The sequence below is a fragment of the Nyctereutes procyonoides genome, unplaced genomic scaffold, assembly GCF_905146905.1.
Source record: "Nyctereutes procyonoides isolate TBG_1078 unplaced genomic scaffold, NYPRO_anot_genome, whole genome shotgun sequence".
Classification (NCBI taxonomy): domain Eukaryota; kingdom Metazoa; phylum Chordata; class Mammalia; order Carnivora; family Canidae; genus Nyctereutes; species Nyctereutes procyonoides.
In genome coordinates this window covers 12,068,623-12,089,688 of record NW_026575043.1, presented here as the reverse complement: position 1 = coordinate 12,089,688, position 21,066 = coordinate 12,068,623, and the positions used below count along the sequence as shown (strand labels likewise).

Sequence of the window (21,066 nt, the reverse complement as noted above, 5' to 3'; positions counted from 1 at the left end):
AGATTCTAGACCTTTCTGTACTGCTGGGTGAATACCCAAAGTCCCTTGAATGGCACACATTGTACTCATATCCACAAGAATGGGGGGGGGGGTGGAATCTGACCAGACAGGCCTGCTCCAGCTTCTGAGAAACCTTTCTGACCAGGTGAGCTGACCATCTGAAAAAAATCTTTGGATCAAACAGAAACATAACGAAAACCATTACTAAAATACTGACGTATGAGAGGGTCCTAAAAGCAAAGTCTCTCCTCTAAATCAAATGCCTGGTTAGGGGCACCTGGGTGTTTCAGTTGGTTAAGTGTCTGCCTTCGGCTTATGTCTGGAGCCCAGGGTCCTGGGATTGAGTCCTGCTCAGCTGGGAGCCTGCTTCTCCCTCTGCCCCTCCCCCTGCTTCTGCTCGCTCTCTCTCTCTCTCTCTCTCTCTCTCTCTCTCTCTCCCTCTCAAATAAATTAATCTTTAAAAGATTTTTTATTTTTTTAAAAGATTTTTTATTTTTTTTATTTTTTTTTATAAATTAATTTTTATTGGTGTTCAATTTACCAACATACAGAATAACACCCAGTGCTCATCCCGTCAAGTGTCCCCCTCCGTGCCCGTCACCCATTCACCCCCACCCCCCGCCCTCCTCCCCTTCCACCACCCCTAGTTCATTTCCCAGAGTTAGAAGTCTTTATGTTCTGTGTCCCTTTCTGATATAAAAGATTTTTTAAATTAAAAAAAATTTTTAGTGCTCACTTCAGCAGCACATATACTAAAAAAAAAAAAAAAAAATTTAAGTGCCTGGTTACTTGCAAAGGCAAAGGTTTGGAGGACTGTCCAGTAGCTGGAAAACCTAAGCAAGTCATGCAGTTCCTCTAAAGCTCAATGTCCTCCTCCACATAAGGAAGGCAATAACTGTTAATTTCCTAAGGAGTAAAGGAGATGTCCGGATTCTAGCATAGTGCCCAAAACATACTGTCATGAGTTGAATTGTGTCCCTCCAAACAACATATGCTGAAGTCCTAGTCCTGGTGCCTCAGAATGGAACCTTATTTGGAAATGGGGTCTTTCCAGATGTAATTATTACGACAAAGTAGTGCTGCCCTTATAAAGAGGGGAGAGTAACACACAGGGAGAGGACAGCCCAGTGATGGGCCAGGCAGAGTTAGAAACGCTGCAGCTATAAACCAAGAAGCAGCAGGGATTGCCAGCAAACCACCAGAAGCTAGGAGGAGGGGGCACAGCCCTGCCAGCACTTTTCCAGACTCCAAAACTATGAGAGACTAACTTTCTGTTATTAAGCCACCTGGTTTGTGGTTTTTTGTTATGGAAGCCCTGAGGAAACTTTATATATATATATATATATATATATATATATATATATCCCACATTTAATAAATATCCATGTTGTTATTATAATCCTTTGTTTAAAAGTATATACATACAGGGGCACCTGGTTGACTCACCCAGTTAAGCAACTGACTTGATCTCAGCTCAGGTGTTGATCTCAGGGTCGTGAGTCCAAGCCCTGCATTGAGCTCTACACTGGGCATAGAATCTACTAAAATAAATAAGTAAGTAAGTAAATAAATAAATAAATAAATAAATAAATAAATAAATAAATAAATAAATATTTAAAGATACACACACATATATATACATATATGTATGTATATATGTATGTTTAGATTCAATACAACCCCAAGGACAATTTTTTGCAGAAACAGGAAAAAAAAAAACCTTAAAATTGATATGGAATCGAGGGACTCTGAACTGCAAAACCAATCTTGAAAAAAAAAGAATAAAGTTAGTGGCCTCACACTTCCTAACTACAAAATGTATTACAAACTACGATAATAAAATAGTATGGCCCTGACCTAGACAATACACAGACCAATAAAAGAAAACAGAGAGGGATCCCTGGGTGGCTCAGCGGTTTGGTGCCTGCCTTTGGCCCAGGGCGTGATCCTGGAGTCTCAGGATCAAATCCCACATCAGGCTCCCTGCATGGAGCCTGCTTCTCCCTCTGCCTGTGTCTCTGCTTCTCTCTCTCTCTCTCTCTCTCTCTCTCTCTCTGTGTGTGTGTCTATCATGAATAAATAAATAAAATCTTTAAAAAAAAAAAAAGAAAAAGAAAACAGAGAGCCAGACCTCAAGTATATGGTCAAATGATTTGCAACAAGAGAGCCAAGACCACCCAATACAGAAGGTTAGATTCTCCAACAAATGATGCTGGGAAAACTGGATGTTCACATACAAAAGAATGAAGACTCTTGCCTTACACCATATACAAAAATTAACTCAGGCACCTGTGTGGCTAGTTGGTTAAGCATCTGCCTTCAGCTTAGGTCATGATCTCAGGGTCCTGGGATCCAGCCCCACGTTGGGCTCCCTGTTCAATGAGGAGCCTGCTTCTCCCTCTTCCTCTGTCTCCTCCCCACTGCTCATGCTCTGTCTCCCTCTCTCAAATGGATAAATAAAATCTTAAAAAAATTTAACTCAAAATGGATTAAAGACTTACACATTAAACAGTATACATAAAGCCATGAAACTGCTATAAGAAAACAAAGAGAAAAGTTTCATGACATTGGATTTGGCCATTTCTTAGATATGACATCAGAAGCACAGGCAGCAAAAGGAAAAATGGACAAATAGGACAGTATCAAACTTAAAAACTTCTGCACACCAAAGGAAACAATCCATAGAGTGAAAAGGCAGCCTACCTAATGGGAGGAAATAATTGCAAATCATATATCTGATATGGGGTTAATAGCCAGAATGCATAAAGAATTCTTACAACTCAACAACAAAAACTCATGTAATTCATTTTTAAAAATGGGCAAAGGCCTTGAATAGACATTTCTCTGAAGAAGATATGCAAGTGACCAAAAAGCACATGAAAAGTACTCAACATTACTAGTCATCAAAGAAATGCAAATGAAAACCACAATAGATATCACCTCATAGCCCTTATGATGGCTCCTACCTAAAAAAGAGAATATCACAAGTGTCAGTAAGGATGTAGAGGAAATAGAACCCTCTTGCTCTGTTGGTGGGAATGTACAATGCATAAAGTGTTACCACTGTGGAAAACAGTATGGAGGTTCTTCCAAAAACTAAAATTAGGATTATCAGGGATGCTTGGATGGCTCAGTCAGTTGAGTGTCTGACTCTCGATTTTGGCTCAAGTCATGATCTCAGGGTCGTGGGATTGAGCCCTGCATCGGGCTCTGTGGTCAGTGGAGAGTCTGCTTAAGATTCTCTCTCTTCCTATCTCTCTGTCAAATAAGTAAATAAATCTTTTTTAAGAAGTAGGATTAGGGCAGACCCGGTGGCTCAGCGGTTTAGCTCCGCCTTCAGTCCAGGTGCTGATCTTCGAGACCTGGGATGGAGTCCCACGTTGAGCTCCCTGCTTGGAGCCTGCTTCTCCCTCTGCCTGTGTCTCTGCCTCTCTCTCATTCTCTCTCTCTCTCTCTCTCATGAATAAATAAATAAAATCTTTTTTTTAAAAAAAAAAAAAGGATTATCATATGATCCAGCGATCCCACTTCTAGGTATATATCCAGAAAAATTGAAAGCAGGATCTCAGAAAGATATTTGCACATCCATGTTCATTGCAGCATTACTCACAATATCCAAGAAGCAGAAACAATCCTAATGTCTATCAACAATGAATAGATAAGCATAATGTTACAGCCATACAATGGAATATTATTCAGTCTTTAAAAATGAAGGAAATCCCATGACATGCCACAACATAGATGAGCCTTAAGGACGTTATGCTAAGGAAAATATACCAGACTCAAAAGGATAAATACTGTATGATTTCATTTATATGAGGTATCTTGAATAGTCATACTTACAGAAACAGAAAGCAGAATGGTGGTTGCCAAGGGCTAGGGGAAGGGGAAAGAGAGGAGTTGTTCAGTGAGTATAAAGTTTCAGTTTTGCAAGATAAAAAGTTCTAGAGTTCATACAACAATGTGAATATAGCAGCATAACTGAACTGTACACTTAAATGGTTTAGATGGTAGTTATGTGCTTTTTACCACAAACGTGTGTGTGTACATGTATAAAACCAGATACCTATGTTTTGTGAATCTACCATGATTCCTTAGCGATACTCTTTCTGTTTTGTTTTCTTTTTTAAAGATTGTATTTATTTGAGAAAGCCAGAGAGAGAGAGCGTGAGCAGGGTGAGGGGCAGAGGGAGAAGCAGACTCCCCACTGAGCAGGGAGCCTGATGTAGGGCTCAATCTCAGGACCCTGAGGTCATGACCTGAGCTGAAGGCAGATGCTCACCCGACCGAGCCACCCAAGTGCCCCACTTAGCAATACTCTTAAATGTAACAGGTTAAGCAAAAATTATTGGAAGTTTGATGTTTAATTTTTTAACTCAACTAACCAGAATTTTAATAAATAGTAACATGTAGTGTCTAGTGATATGCCTTCAAAAGGTATAAACAAATGTTTTAACACAATCTATCAGGCACTGGTAAAAAGAATAATCTGTGAGAAACTATCCATCTTGACCATGTTTTATTTTTTTTTCTGACCATGTTTTAATGATAATATTAGCTCTATTCACTGGAAGCTTACTCTGTTCCAGGCAGTATTCATATTTTTATCCTACCAAATTCTCACACTAACCCTATGACACAGCATAAGATCGAGGCACTGAGTATTGTTGTAATTTGTCCAAGGTCACGAAAATAATGGACCAAGGCTTGGAACCTAAGTCAACTGACACCAGCATGTACTCTTAGCACCCCAGACTCTGCTGTCTGGAATCATACCCTCTGTCCCTTGCTTCTCTGTGTGTCCACGTAGACAGTCTGATGGGAGCCTGGGTTTAGAGTTATCCATCCACCATCCCCAGACCAGGGGAGTTGAGAAGAATGATGAGATCAAGTTATCATGTCATCACATGGTGTCCTAATCCAGGGAATCTTGCAGCTACTGCTGCCTTGTCTCCCCTTCTCTCCTGGTAGTCCTCCTGGGTGTGTGCCTATGGGACACGCTGGCCTTCCTTCAGAGCCGGGGGAAGGCACAACCACTCGACTAAGGCACCTGACGAAAACGTGGCTCCTGCTGCTTCAGGAGGAGAGGAACGCTGTGCATCAGTGAGCACATTTTCCTATTTGATTTGAACATTCAATTTCATGTGTACGTAGCACGTGTCTCATTACACAGGCAACTGAGTTCTGTCAGAAACAAGGTTCCAGAATGCAGTTCCTATTTGTGTAATTCTGTGAAAGAAGTTCCAGAGCTATGTTCCTGCACACATAACCATAAAAATAGCAATATGTGTATATACATATGTATATACATGTATAAGTACAAGGTAACATGTTGTAAATAGAGAAGTGGAATAGGCAATCGTGTGTTTAGAAAAACTGAGAAGCATGGCAGACAGAGCCTGGATTTTAGGGCCAGACTGCTATTCTGGCTTCACCATTTGCTAGTGAGTGGAAGCTCAGGCAAAGTAATCACACACACACACACACACACACACACACACACACACACACACTCCTAAACAGTCCCTCTCTGACTACAGGGTAGTGGCGATGAGGTTGCACAAATCCACACTCAGGCCTGCAGTCTTCCATCTGTGCTGAACACCTTGCCCAAAGAAAGTGTCACCATTTTACTAACACCCTTCCAAGACCTTAACCGGAGAGAACCTGATGGCTTTGTCCACCACCGTCTCTACAAGTAGCCCAGCAAAGCAGCTTTCCCTCCCTCCCTGCCCGGCGGCGTCATCCCCTCTCCCACAGAGGGCTTGCTGCAGGCTGATAGGAAAGCCATCCCTGAGAATCGGAGGAGAGCCTGTTTGCAGAGCAGCACCACACAGCCCGTGCAAGGGCCCCTTTGAGAAATAGGAAACTGTCAGGAAGGTGGATAGAATAAACCTGATTCCCCATTATTTTTTCAAATAAATGGAGTCCAGTTTGCTTCAGCTATAATCCAGGCATAACATTTATATGAGAACATAAAATACTACAGAGCTGTAAGTAAAACAATATGTGTGTTCCTGAATAATAGTGATACCACTTGCCAGGAAGACTATATTTTGACCAAATAAAAGATGACCTAAATTTGACTCAGTGGGATGGGATTTACTACATGATTGCTTCTTGAAAATAAAGGGATAGAGATAGGGGGATTTTCCTGAGGGTGGAAGGAAACAGACAAGGAGAGCAAGAGAGAAAGGAGATGAAAAGTTATATGACTATGACTTGATTTGAAAGCTCCAATTGTACGAAAAATAAAGGGCATTTAATGTTAACTGTGTAGTGTGTCCCTCCCAAATAAAACCCCATTTTATATCAGACATCCATATTGCAGAGTCCCAAGTGTGCCGACATCAGGCATAAAGAAGTGAGTTTTCAGCAGTAACAAGGAGACAGTCGTTGTAAACGCTCTGGTTTACAATCCATTCCTCCATGTCTTCTTTCATTCATATGTATGATCACTTAACACAAATATGTGTCGTGGACTTAATATGCAGCAGGCTCTCTGGTTGCACAGGAGTCGGCCCTGCCCTAAGGGAGTCCACAGTCCTGTGGGACCCAGGCCATTTCCATCCAAGGCAGGTAGACCCAAGATGGGAGAAATCTTACCACAGGAGGCCGGGTACCACTGCAGAGCCATGCGCAAGGGGTCTCAAGACCACACAAGGGAGGACATTGAACGACCCAGAAAGACCAAAGTTGGTAACGCTGGAGCTAGGTTCTTTAAAAGGAGGAATAAGTCAGAGAAAAGTGGAAGAGAACAAAGCAGCAAGTCATCATCCAAATCACTGACAGTAACAGGTAAAGCTACATTTGTACAAGCTCTTACACGGATTGTTACATTTGAATAATGCACATACTGTTCCCAGATGCTTTGGTAAGCAAATGCATTAGTGAGGACTTAGGTACTGAGTGTGGCTGATGTAACAAAGATCTAAAGTCAGAGTGGCTCAAACAGGTAAGAATTTTCTTCTTTCTCCCATAACAGTCCAGGCTTGAGCCATCCAAAGCTGTCTGGCAGCTACTGGCTCGATGACGAAAGTCCTTCTGATTTGTTGCTCCACCATCTCTTGGATGTTGTAGTCGGCCATCTGGTCCAGAGTGGAGCACCGCTACATCTCAATTCCAGCTGAAGGAAGTGCGGGGGGAGGCGGGGCAAACCAAGAGGAGGATACAACATTCCCCTGTATTAACAATGCTGCCTGGGACAGCACAGGTCATTTCTCCCCCAAATTCCATTGATCAGAACTTGGTCACATGACTGTACCTGACAACAAGGAAGTTGGAACATAGTCTTTATTCAGGACAGCCATGAACACAGCTAAGACGAAGAAAGGAAAACGGAGACATGAGCCCTCCTCTTCCTCTCATCCCATCTGAAGCAGCAACAGATTTTCAAGGGCTTCCCAGGAAACCACTGGAGAATTTGATATATACCCATATGCACAGGCACACACACAAATATAATAAATGGTTAGCCATAAGTCTTTCATTTAAAAAAAAAATGATAGGGATCCCTGGGTGGCTCAGCGGTTTAGAGCCGCCTTCAGCCTGGGGTATGATCCTGGAGTCCCAGGATCAAGTCCCACATCAGGCTCCCTGTATGGAGCCTGCTTCTCCCTCTGCTTTTGTCTCTGCTCCCCGCCCCCTCTGTTTCTCATGAATAAATAAATAAAATCTTAAAAAAGATAAAATAAAATAATAAAAACAAATGATAAAGACAATAGGCCCTTACATCAGAAGATACTATAGACTAGACCCAAGATGTGGACAAGAGGTTAAAGTAGGCTCTCTCCACAGGTATATACCTAAGAGCCTGTGCTCACGCAGAGTCTAGGAATCACAGGAAGAGGTGCATGGGATCCCTATCGCCCCTCTCCTGACTTCTTCCCCTGCCACATTCTTCCCCTTATTACTACTTGTTTCATTGAACCAAAACATGATCAAATGCATCGCCCTGGTAATGAGAGCATGCATGAGCATGTCAGGATGTGCAAGCAAGGGTCGAGCTAAAAGTTCTGTTGTTTTTTTTTTTTTTTAAAGATTTTATTTATTTATTCATGAGAGACACAGAGAGAGAGAGAGGCAGAGACCCAGGCAGAGGGAGAAGCAGGCTCCATGCAGGGAGCCCGAGGTGGGACTCGAACCCGGGTCCCCAGGATCATGCCCTGGGCCAAAGGCAGGCGCCAAACCGCTGAGCCACCCAGGCTGCTCTAAAAGTTCTTTATTTACTATCAGATCCCAAAGAACCAGTCTACTCCCAGCTCTATGATCAATGAGTTAAACGAACTTGAGCAAGGTATTTAAGCTTATTTGTGCATCAATTTGCTCATAGAGCAAAAGACTTGCCATAGCTTCTTTATGGCTTCTACAGGGAACCAGCAAAATGGAATGTGTGTGTTTTCTGTTGCTGCATAACAAGCCACCACAATTTTCTGGCTTAAAACAGCATCTACTTATTATCTCATTATTTCTAGAGGTCAGAAGTCTGGACACGGAATAACTATATCCTCTACTCAGGGTCTCACAGGACCAAAATCAAGGTGTCAGCTAGGGCTGTGTACTCATCCGGGGCTTGGTTCTCTTCCAAGCTCACAGATTATTAGCAGTAATTCATTTACTTGTGAGTGTAGGCCTAAGGTCTTCATTTTCCACCCCGCTGTCAAGCCAGGACCACTGTCAGGAGCTAGAGGCTGTCTCACAATTCCTTGCCATGTGGCTCCTGTTGGCCAGCATCGACCCCCACGGGCAGTTCACAACAGAGATGTTTGTTTCTTCCTCTTCTACAACCAGACAGAGAAAAGTCTGCTTTAAAAGGACTTGTATAATTAGGTCAGTCCCCCTGGAAACCTCCCTATCTTAAAGTCAGCTGATGTGGGACGTTAGTTATACCTGCAAAATCTTTTCACAGGATTACCTAGACTAGTGTTTGAGCGAATAACTGAGAGATGGAGTATATATACCAAGGGTCAAAATCTTGGAGAGCTGTATTAAGATTTTGTCTCTTGGTTCCCAAAGATTAATACCCTTCTCAAATGCAAACATTCATGTCCCACCAAGGTTCCAAAGGGTCTCAACCCACTAAATCATTAGTGACTTTTTAATAAAAGTAAATCTTGGGGGTGTCTCGGTGGATCAGTCGGTTAAGTGTCTGCCTTCAGCTCAGGTCATGATCTCAGGGTCCTGGGATCAAGCCCCACATTGGGCTCCCTGCTCAGCAGGGAGTCTGCTTCTCCCTCTCCTTCTGCCCCTCCTCCCACTGGTAAGCACAATCTCTCTCTCTCTTTCTCTCAAATAAATAAAATCTTTACTATTTTTTAAAAGATTTTATTTATTTATTCATGAGACACACACAGAGAGAGAGAGAGAGAGAGAGAGAGAGAGAGAGAGAGGCAGAGACACAGGCAGAGGGAGAAGCAGGCTCCATGCAGGGAGCCCAATGTGGGACTCAATCCCAGGACCCCAGGATCATGACCTGAGCTGAAGGCAGACGCTCAACCCCTGAGCCACCCAGGGGTCCCAATCTTTACTATTTTTAAAAAATAGTAAACCTTGTTACTTTGTGAATCTAAATATTCAGCTGTAGCTTTCCTGTTTTTTCCAAGTTTACATCACATACCCTGTGTAATTGACTCCTTTCTCTAATGCAAGCATTCTTGCTATACTTCTTATTCCTACATCTGGTTTTCTCCAAGGATGCTGCAAGGTAGCTCCTCATTCTCTCTACTTTTCCTAAATTGAGTGTGTTCCAAGTTGGCATCTGTTTAAACTGGCTGGGATAACAGACTTTGCTATCTGGGTTGTTTTTTTTTTTTTTTTTCCTCCCTCTGGCACACTTTCTATTCACCAGGAAGCAAATATGGTATCATGGCAAGAGTAAGGATTTTGGAGTCAGGCGAATATAGATTCAGATTTTCTCTCCAACATTTTTTTTAAAGTAAGCTTTTATGTCCAACATGGGGTTTGAACTCATAATCCCATGATCAAGAGTCACACGCTCTACCAACTGAGCCAGCCAGGCTCCAACACCAACACCTCTCCAACACCTTTTAACTGAATGTTACTTAGCCTCTCTGAATCTCAACTTCCTCCTCCATACATTTGGGATGCTACCTACCATGCAGGGCTACAGAGAAAATTAAGTGACACAATCTTCATGAGGTTAAATAATACAACTAGGGCACTTGTAGCTCAGTGAGTTAAGTATCTGACTCTTAGTTTCAGCTCAAGTCATGATCTCAGGGTGGTGAGATCAAGTCCCATGTCATTCTTTGAAAGTCTCTGTCCCTCTCCCTCAACCCTTCCCCCAACTTGCTCTCTCTCTCTCTCTCTCTCTCTCTCTCAAGTAAATAAATCTTTTTTTGATGATACATTTGTAGCATATAGCAGCCATGAATCCAGACCTTTCCGCTCTTTCCTCTCCCAGCCTACATCATTACTTTCTTCCCTTCTATCCACATCACAGAGAACATGATACAGTGATGAGCCCCGTACAGACAGTGAAAAATAACAGCCTTGTTCATTTCACCCAAACGTATTCCAACATGGTAAGCGGGTTTTGATAACAACCAATCATTTCCATGCAGGGCTATTATGGCAACAATGCTGTCCACTCACTGTTCTGACATCAGTTGTTGTAGTTCGTGTTAAAAATGTGCTTGGACTGTGTTCTCACATACTGTTACATGCTCTAACAATTTATGCTCCTTTGAAAAAAGGGTCTGGGGATCCCTGGGTGGCGCAGCGGTTTGGCCTCTGCCTTTGGCCCAGGGCGCGATCCTGGAGACCCGGGATCGAATCCCACGTCGGGCTCCCGGTGCATGGAGCCTGCTTCTGCCTCTGCCTGTGTCTCTGCCTCTCTCTCTGTGACTATCATAAATAAATAAAAAAATTAAAAAAAAAAAAAAAAGAAAAAAGGGTCTGCTCTTGAAAGTGTTCCTGGTCTCTCCTTTATAGAGATGCTTAGGATAAAAGAAGGATTAATTGGTCAAAAGTAACTGAACCAAAGACCCAAGTTTGCCCAGAGGGAAATGTTAAGGACTGCCTGGCATAAGCAAACACTTTCTGGCAAAGTTCAGAAAGTGCTGAAATAAAAGGGTCAGGAGTCACTTACTTAAGTAAAGGTCTTCAAGGCAAAGTATCAGGGGTCTGGTCCAGCCGTCATCATGAGATATCATATGTACGACACAGAGACTTAACCTGGGAATTAGTGCCAAAAACGTGATTCCAACTTGGTGATTCTTACAAATGTGATGTTGGTCACATCAGAAAGGTTTCAGAAGCAAGTCTCCTTCACTTAACACTTCTAGGTTCAGACAATCACCAGAACATGGACACAAAGACCACTTCTGGAAGAAAAAAACAAGAGAGAGAGAAAATGGTCAGCTGGGGTCCTCCAGGTTCCCTGTCCATGGCCCAAATGTCTTCCTCATCATGGTGCTGTTAACAAAGATAGAGGAAAGGATCATACTTGCACTAAATCCTAAAGGTTAAGACAGAGAGAGTTCATCAGCTCAGGTGAGTCATGCCAAAGTCGAGCCCCCTTCAAGTAAAAAGGCCAATCTATAAATCCTTAGAGATTCAGGAGGTGCCAAGAAAGCTACTACTGTATTTGTTCAGCATTGCAGGCAGAAAGATGCATTTGCCAAATGCTTCACAACCATTTTTTTCTGGGAGGTAACTGAACAACGTATCTCCATTCTGTAAGGAAGCATGCCATGGAGGTGCTTTGGGAGTTAGCAGCAAGGTAATGTGAGAAGCCTGGATCCAGCTCCCCCATCAATGCTCCTTGTAGTGAACCACTTTGGTAGCACGAATGCTTAATCTGACATAAAATAAGGACGTAAGTTTAAAATCTGCGCCTAAGCAAAAATGGCCTCAGTGAATTGCAACTTACTTTGCTTCCCACTGTATCACAGAACGATGTGATTGACACCAGGGGTGCTAGTTAGGGTATAGTCACCGTTGCTATAACAAGGGAACCCCACACACAGTGGTATAAACAAAGACAGAATTTTTGTTTTTGTCTCATGTAGTAATAGTATAGGGCAGCCCGGGTGGCTCAGCAGTTTAGCGCTGCCTTCAGCCCAGGGCGTGATCCTGAAGACCTGGGATTGAGTCCCACATCGGGCTCCCTGCATGGAGCCTGCTTCTCCCTCTGCCTGTGTCTCTGCCTCTCTCTCTGTGTGTCTCTCATGAATGAATGAATGAATGAATGAATAAATAAATAAATAAATAAATAAATAAATAAATAAAATCTTTGGGGGAAAAAATAGTCTAGAGATAGTTAGGGCAGCTCTGCTATTCTCAATATGTGGCTTCTATCTTGTGATGGGAGGTGTCTACTTCAGGGTCATCTTCCCAACTGGTGGGAAAGGAATGGAGAACAGGGCACAATATCAAAGTTGTACCCTCTCACCTTCTCTCGCACCCCATTGGCCAGAACAGCCACTTGCCTGTACCATGCTGCAAGGGGGGCTGGGATATGTAGTCTCATCAGGCAGCAAAAACTTGGGAGTTGTGGAAGGAAGAGAAGAATAGATATTGGCAGAGAAGTTGTAATCATTGTCTCACTACACTTGAGAAGCCAAGATTTACAATTCTCAGACCCAGTGTTTTCCTCTCCTCTGTCCTAGGTGGAGAAAACATACAGAACCATGTCAACCCTGAAGTGAGTAAGAAGGAATCTGGTATAAGGAGAGAGGCCTGGCATCAGGACCTGGACAAGCTGAGTTCTCGTACCTGCTCTGTCATATATTAGCTAAGAGATCTCAAGCAAGTCATTTAAATTCTGAGCCTCAGCAGCCTCACCTATAAAATTTTAAATGGGGCCAGGAGATAGCTGAGGTCACCTCTAGATTTTACAGGTAATGATGTCAGAATAGACAATACGACAGGGTAGACTGTGTAATATAACACCTATCCTCAAGTTGACCAACAAAAGACCAGAACTCACATCATGACAAGTTTTTGGTCTTAAATGCAATATATAAAATAGGCCTACTTTATGAAAATCATTGCATGATCAAGTATGTAAATGAGTCTCACATGTTTATAAAGATACAGAGATGCATTTCTCCTATACAAACTTCCAGCCCCTTCAATAAGGGAATGAGAATATCTGTATAATTCCAATGGATCACTGTCCAATTTCAGATATAAGCATAAATCACCATGAATATCCCAACAAAGGTTAGTATACGAAGCCTATTAAGTACTTTATTTTTTTTATTTTTTAAAAGATTTTATTTATTTGGGAGTGTTAGAGAGAGAAAGCATGAGCAGGAGGAGGTGCAGAAGGACAGGGAGACCTCTGGCTGAGCAGTGAGCCCTATGCGGAACTTGATCCCAGGACCCTGGGACGGTGACCTGAGCCAAAGGCAGACACTTACCCAACTGAGCCACCCAGGTGCCCCTATTAAGCACTTTTGACTGCACTCATCTTCATGGTTAGTTCAAATACGTTTTTCATATACTTTCCTCAGGTATGTTCATATAAATATCTCCGATTAGTGTGGAAACTGTGCAAGTCTGGCTTCTGGCAATAGGAGATAACTGAACCAGAATTCCCTATAAAGCCTACTGAACATTTTAAAAATAAATACTCTTACCCATCAACAACTGTTGTCCCTTGAATGCCATTCAAATCTAATTTTATTGAATATAATGGATGATGAAGCTGATGGTGGTGAGATGTGCCCAGCAACGCTATTGTTTTTGTATAAATAGTAAAATGTCTCTGAACTGATTTCTGACTATAAAATTAATGGACATGTTATGTTGCCTTCCAAGGTGACTACTTTTGAAGGTAAAAGCATATACATGTTGTTCTGTTTAATTTGATTACTTTCAGAGCAATCCCGTTGCTTTAGAATTCGATTATAATTACATATTGTGGGAAATGAGTGCTTCCCAAGTGTCAGCCAGTTTGCTAAACACTTTTCTGTGGATTTATCATCTCAACTTCATGAAGGTTGAAAAAGTCTATCGCCACCTGCTCTGGCAGTCTGAAAGTTGCCTACCCAACATCCATCTCCCTTTCTTCCTTAGAAGAAGCCCCTGGTTTTTTTTTGTTTGTTTGTTTTTTGTTTTTTTAAGACTTTATTTATTTATTCATGAGAGACACAGAGAAAGAGAGAGAGACACACACACAGGAAGAGGGAGAAGAAGGCTCCATGCAGGGAGCCCGACATGGGACTCAATCCTGGGTCTCCAGTATCACACCCTGGGCCAAAGGCAGGCACTAAACCGCTGAGCCACCCAGGGATCCCCAAGAATCCCCTATGTTATATGAAACTTCACTGTGCCCAGTGAAAGCACTAATTTACCAGCTTACCTTGCAGTGGCCAATGGGATAAAAAAATGGGAGTGGGTGAGTCAAGTCTGCAGAAAGGGGGACAGGATGATTGTATGTGCCCCTTTGTCCTTTTCTTTTTTTTTTTTTTTTTTTTTTTTTTTTAATAGAGAGAGAGGCAGAGGCACAGGCAGAGATCATACAGAGAGCCTGACGTGGGACTCGATCGAGGATCTCCAGGATCACGCCCTGGGCTGCAGGCGGCGCTAAACCGCTAAGCCACCGGGGCTGCCCCCCCTTTGTCCTTTTCTATTTCTCCCTATATTAGGAGTTTGGGTGAGATGGCTGGAGCACCAGCTGCCATCTTGTCATCTATATATGGGAAATGCAAACTAAAGATGGTAGAGGATGAAGATGAAAGAAACCTAGGTCTCTGATAAAATCTTTGAGTTACTATCCCAGCCTATGCCAGTCTACCACCAGATTTATTTTATACAAGAGAAAAATAAACTCATAGGTGACTATGCCACTATTATTTGGGATGTTCTGGTTTGTATTCTTGAACCTCGTCCTAACTGATACACCTTTACTCAATCTTACATGTGAGAGAATTGAACCTGAAGGTAGCTTGCCTAAAGCCCAATGGCTAGACAAATGGAGATCTAGGACTCAAACTGACATAATCTAACTTCAGAAACTCATACTTCTCAGAGCCTGTATAGACTTTGGCCTACCAATTAAGAAAGAAAGACACTATGTTTGTCCATTCACTTTTATTTAGCCCCCATACAATAAAATCATAGGAATGACAGAAAATAGACTCCCTAATTATCTACTGTATTAAGACCCTAGATTGCTAGCACATCTGGGTGCCTCAGTGGTTGAGCATCTGCCTTTGGCTCAGATTGTGATCCCAGGGTCCTGGGATTGACCCCCTCATCGGGCGCCCCCCAGGGAGCCTGCTTCTACCTCTGCCTGTGTCTCTACCTCTCTTTCTGTTTCTCATGAATAAATAAATAAAATCTTTAAAAAAAAATCTTTAGGGCAGCCCCGGTGGTGCAGCAGTTTAGCACTGCCTGCAGCCCAGGGTGTGATCCTGGAGACCCTGGATCGAGTCCCGCGTCAGGCTCTCTGCATGGAGCCTGCTACTCCCTCTGCCTGTGTCTCTGCCTCTCATTCTCTCTGTGTGCCTCTATGGATAAGTAAATAAATAATAAATAAATAATCTTTAAAAAATAATAAATAAAAAAACTTTTTAAAGACTATGGATTGCTGAATAATAAAGAATATAATTTATCTGCTGCATAAATTAATGAAACTGATATAAAGAACAGCATTTAATGGTGAAAGTCAAATCTCCTCCCATACCAGGGTTCAGAAGAGACTATTCAGGAGACTACCCCAACACATCTAGCCCCTATGTGCCCCTCCAAAGGAATGCATGGCTCTGTGCATAAAGCCTTTTTGCCAACCTGGGTCACACCCAGTCTCATGTTATTGTTTCTTTTTGTTGTTGTTGTTAATTTTTTGTTTTATTTATTTGAGAGAGAGCATGAGCAGAGTGGCAAGGGACAGAGGGAGAAGCAGACTCCCCGCTGAGCAGGGAGCCCAAACTGGAGCTCAATCCCAGGATCTGGGATCACAACTTGAGCTGAAAGCAGATGCTTAACCAACTGAGCCACCCAGGTGTCCCCTCAGGTATGGTTTCAGTGCCCAATTGAAATGAAATTCTACAGGATCTACCATAATTCATTGTGCTGATGAGAATGAACCCCATTAAAATTAAGGTGTATAATTGCCCAGGAAAAGTGGCCAGGTTGCAATGTGGACCATTGTTTCTCCAGAAATAGTAGTCACGGATATAGGCCACCACCTAATCACCAACTTTCGTGGCTCCTATCCGGCAGCCCTCTGCCTAGAGTTGTCGCTGTCCAGGTTCCGGCAGCTACTCCTGTATCCCACTCTTTCCAACCCAGGGATCATAGAGGCGACTCACAGGTTATGTATCCTGGCATACTGCACTGTCCCTAACCTTTCCCCTTCATATTGTCCTGCAATTTCTTCACAAAACTCTCCTTAAATGACCCAGTTGGAGCGTACCCTTCTTTCCCTGCCTGGGCCCCAAAATAGCTTTTGAGCAGGTACAAATAGGTATATGGAAGTCTGGAGAGCCCTGGAATTACGGTGATGTGACTTACAGGAGTTCCAGCAGAACCGTTACCCACCACACAGCAGGGCTAACCACCCAACTTCTCTGCATTTGGACCTCCCCCTTAACGAAACAAAGGGCCTAAATGGCCCTCAGTATCCATCCAGACATAAGATCATCCTAATCTTCCCTCCTTCGTCTTCCCTGTCCTTCCCCCCACCCTGTTACTATTTCTTCTCCTTCCATGCATACAGAGCATCTCTATCCCCACCATCCACACCACACAAATCCCAAGTGTCACTTCAACTGATGATCAAGAATAAATGACAGGGGCATCTGGGTGGCTCAGTTGGTTGAGCATCTGCCTTTTGGTTTTGGCTCAGTTCATGATCTCAGAGTTGTGAGATCGAGCCCTGCACCAGGCTCCATGCTCAGCTGGGACTGTGCCTGGGATTTCTCTCCCTCTCCTTCTGTCCCTTCCTACTGTTCATGCTCTTGCTCTCATTCTCTCTAAAATACGTAAATAATTCTTTTTTTTTAATAAGTAAATAATTCTTAAAAAAATAATAATAATGAAAGACAGTAAGGTTAGAAAGGAAATAAAGAAATAATTTCTTATCTCCCCACAAATCTTGATCTTCGAACCACTACAAAATCAGACTCACTAAATTCCATTTAAAATCTTAATATGGATTTAAAACTATTTGGCAATATGGTGACTGGCATACATTACAATTTCATAGTCAAACAGCTCGGGTTAAAATTGCCTTTGAATACTGATGTGCTCAAGGTTAAGGAATTATAAGTAGGTCCTTGGTCAGCTAATTCTAAAACAATCCACCCAGGACTTCTGTTAGCATTTAATCATTGCAAAATGGCAACAAATAGAGAACAATGTTGGAATCTGCTGTCCAGAAAAGAATTCAGCCAATTTATTGTTGTCAACCACTTGTGTAACTTGAGCTTTGGATAGAACAGAGCTCTGAAAAAAAAAAAAAAAAAAAAAAAAAGAACAGAGCTCTGAGCCATCTTCCATTTCCAATTATGTAAACCACAAAGTCAGCAGCTCCCAAGAGTAGGCATAAATGTAATCCCCAATTTCCCAACTTAAAGTTGGGTGTATTCTTCAATTACTCAGGTAAAGCTGATCCTCAGAATGGGATGAAAATGAACACAGGCTAGAGTCTAGAGTCAGACCTTGTTCTGTGCCTTCTGCTCATGGGACCAGGGGCAAGTTTCAGGAGATCCCAGGGCCTCTGTGTCATCATTCATATAGTAAGGAGAAAAATGCATACCTAATCCAATAATTCCACTTCTGGACATAGACTCAAATGAATTGAAAGCAGGTCCTGAGGAGATATTCGTACACCCATAATCATAGCAGCACAATTCCCAATAGCTAAGAGGTGGGAGCACTCAAGGGGGTCCATCAAAGGATGAGCAGATAAGCAAAATGTGATATGTCAGTATAATGGAATATTACTCAGCCTTAAAAAGGAAGGCAATCCTGTCACATGCTACAACTGGACATTACACTAAGAGAAACAAGGCAGGCACCAAAGGACAAATAGTATATGATTCTACTTTCATGAGGTCCCTAGAATAGTCAAATTCATAGAGTTGGAAAATAAAGTGGTAGTTGCCAGGGACTGGGAGGAGAGAGGAGGAAAACATTTTGCAAGAAGAAAAAGTTCTGGAGATCTGTTTCACAACAACGTGAATACACTCAACATGACTGAAATGTGTATTTAGAAATGGCCAAAAGGGTAAATTTTATGTTATGTATTTTTTGCCACATAGAAAAAAAATGGTCACTTCATTTAATCTTTGAGAAAATTAAATGACAAAAGTAAAAAATGCCTGGCACTCAGGAGAGGTTCAATAAATGTGTTCATTCATTCCTTCAAGTAATAGTAGATGCCTCCAATGTGCCAGGCACTGTTCTAGGCATGTGGGGTACAGCAGTAAACAAGAGATGAGGTACTTGCTTTTGTGATCTTGTCTTCTATTAACCTTCTTTTAGGGCTCATACAATTTATCAATTCTTATCTCTGTGCCTCTCCCCATACTGCCTGAGAAGTCCCTCTCTGCTCAGACCTGAGCTCCTCCTGGCTATTCTTCACCTTCCTCTGATCTTGCTCTGAGTTTTCCTTTCCCTAACAGTCCTGGTATCTGGAGCCTACCCAGGTAGGCTCTTATTCAGTGCTAAGTTATACTGTTTCCTTTCATTCATTTATTCTTTTTTTAAATAATTTTGTAAAGTAAGTTCCACACCCGATATGGGGCTTGAACTTGCAGCCCTGAGATCAAGAGTTGCATGCTCTACTGACTGAGCCATCACAGCATCCCAAGTTACACTGCTTTTTAATGCAGATTGAGATTTAATCTTGTTTCCTAACCATGACAGCTCCCTGATGGTCAAGGCCATCATCATCTGTCCTCTTACCCTCTCTCCCCTCATAGGACCTAGCACATTAGTGTATGCACAAGAATCACACTCCTTAGCTTCTTGAATCTTTGGGTGTGATGTGAAACATGCCTTCTTCGTGTCAGGGTGGCACAGCAATCTGTTCACTGCGGCTGTGTCTATAAATTCTTGGTTTCTTAAAAGTATATCTAATTCAATATGCCAAAATAACTTCTATTGGAAATATAATTTATGGGATACAGTTAAATATATATGTTTAAAAGAACATCTGTACTGAATTTTCCCCAAAAATCCAATGAATATTTTATATTTAATCAGCCTCACTGTCAACTGATTTAGGAAAAAAAAAAAAAAAAGCTCATATGTCTAGTACTATGTGTAAGAAAGGAAAAACTTTCTCTACCCTCTTAGGTTCTGTGCCTGGAACCTGAAAATTAAACTGACAAAAGACAGATTCACAGAAGAAAAGGTTTATTTTAGATACACACAAGAGGCCCCACAGAAAAGAAATGGAAACTCCAAAGGAGCTGTTAGTCCTAGACAGACACTATTTTTAACAAAGGACAATAAATTGTGGGGAAGTAATTAGACAAGAGAAGTGTGGGGAAATTGGACTTTTAGGGGTGGTAAATTGTGGGAAGGTAAATATATAGCAGAAACTACTGGAAGATGAGAGTTATTTATATTCAGTAAGGTCTGTTATGCAGACTCAAGCAGTGCCTTCTCCAATGATGAGAATCTTCTCTAGTGACTGAGAACCATTGTCCTCTTGCAAATGTGGGGCAGGACACTTGTACAAATGAAAATGTGTTTTACGTTTACAAAGCAAAATTTATATCCAGCTTTTAGGCAGGAAGGGGGCGGGCAGAGTTTATCACCTCCTGCTCTAAACAATCTTTATGTCAAAGTAGCAATATTGTGGGGTGGCATACTTTGGGACGAGGGGGACCAGGAGTGACAGAAGATTAGGCGAGACAACAGGTCTGTCAATGGATTGAGAAAATGTTCACATAACTGCACAAAGAGTTGTAAACCAAAGGCACCTGGGTGACTCGGTTGAGCATCCTACTCTTGATTTTGGTTCAGGTCATGATCTTAGAGTTGTGAGATTAAGCCCTTGCATCAGGCTCTGCACTGGGGGTGGATTATGCTTAAAATTCTCTCTCTCAGGAAACCTGGGTGGCTCAGTTGGCTAAACATCTGCCTTCAGCTCAGGTCATGATCTCAGGGTCCTGGGATCCAGCCCCACATTGGGCTTCCTGCTTCTCCCTCTTCCTCTGCTCCTCCCTGCCCCGCTTGTGCACATGCTCTCTCTCTCTCTCTCTCTCTCTCTCTCTCTTCTCTCTCTCTCTCTATCTCAAGTAAATAAATAAAATCTTAATAAAAAAAAAAGATTCTCTCTGCCCACCCCCCACCCCCGTGCACACTCTCTCTCTCCCTCTCTTTCTCTCTTAAAAAAAAAAGGAGTCGTAAACCATTATGTAAAATTAACTTCCTTCCATTCTTGAAGTTTGGTTTTTGAATGCATATTTATTTTCTTTTTCTGAATCTTCTTGAGGAGGAGGCAAGAACAACTTGACCCATAGTGGTAATGATGCATAACAGCAAAAAATAACTCCAAGGAAACACCTCAGGCATGAATATCCATGTGCAATTATGCAATAAGCAATCCTCCATTATCTACGGAAGATTCAGACTATATATCTTCAACAAAACAAGAATTTATAAAATCAGTAATAATATTGTCACTTTGAGTAATGTCTCACTACCTAATTCCAGAAAAGGAGAAGTAAATTTGTCCTTACCTTTTGACATTCTCCCTTTCAAAATAGAATGTAGAGAACACTAGGTTGAGAATCAAGACTTGTATTCTCCCTCAGTGTTGTCCAATAGGAATCTGTACCGGGAACCATATATGTAATTTTTAAATTCCTGGTAGCCACACTAAAATAAATAAAAAGAAACAGATTAATTTTAGCCTGTTATGTCCAAAATTCATCATTTCTGCATGTAGTGAATTTAATTATTGAGATATTTTCTATTTTTTCATGCATGTCAAAAAAAGATTTTTCAAAATCCAAGTATATTTCACACTTAGAACACATCCCAATTAGGACTAGCCCCATTTCAAGTGCTCAGTAGCCACATGTGTCTGGTGAACTGAACAGCTCTGCTCTAGATTCTGATCTTTTGGGAACC

General features: G+C 42.0%; 1 long non-coding RNA gene across 1 annotated transcript in view; it reads right to left on the bottom strand.

Annotated features, from left to right (window-relative positions):
• The window catches only part of LOC129507499 (uncharacterized), a 40,419-nt gene extending 19,623 nt beyond the window's left edge, over positions 1-20,796 (bottom strand). Inside the window, exons 1-3 of the long non-coding RNA XR_008664018.1 lie at positions 20,673-20,796; positions 11,111-11,345; positions 1,447-1,541 (exon numbers count right to left, since the gene is read on the bottom strand). This is a non-coding gene — a long non-coding RNA (uncharacterized LOC129507499). The remainder of the gene's footprint in view (positions 1-1,446; positions 1,542-11,110; positions 11,346-20,672) is intronic.
• Positions 20,797-21,066: the final 270 nt, after the last annotated feature.